The sequence below is a fragment of the Carlito syrichta genome, unplaced genomic scaffold (assembly GCF_000164805.1).
Source record: "Carlito syrichta isolate Samal-C Ts95f unplaced genomic scaffold, Tarsius_syrichta-2.0.1 Scaffold132919, whole genome shotgun sequence".
Classification (NCBI taxonomy): domain Eukaryota; kingdom Metazoa; phylum Chordata; class Mammalia; order Primates; family Tarsiidae; genus Carlito; species Carlito syrichta.
In genome coordinates this window covers 1-306 of record NW_007077015.1, presented here as the reverse complement: position 1 = coordinate 306, position 306 = coordinate 1, and positions in this window count along the sequence as shown.

Genomic DNA, 306 nt, shown 5'->3' with positions numbered 1-306 from the left:
CGTTCGAGTCACAAGGGGAGGGAAACACACACACACACACACACACGGGCGTTCGAGTCCCAAGGGGAGGGAAACACACACACACACACACACACACACACACACACGTTCGAGTCCCAAGGGGAGGGAAACACACACACACACACACACACACACACGTTCGAGTCCCAAGGGGAGGGAAACACACACACACACACACACACACGTTCGAGTTCCAAGGGGAGGGAAACACACACACACACACACACGCGCGCGACTGCCGGGGAGGAGACGGCAAGTGCTGCGCTGGCCTGGGGCGGAGGGGAG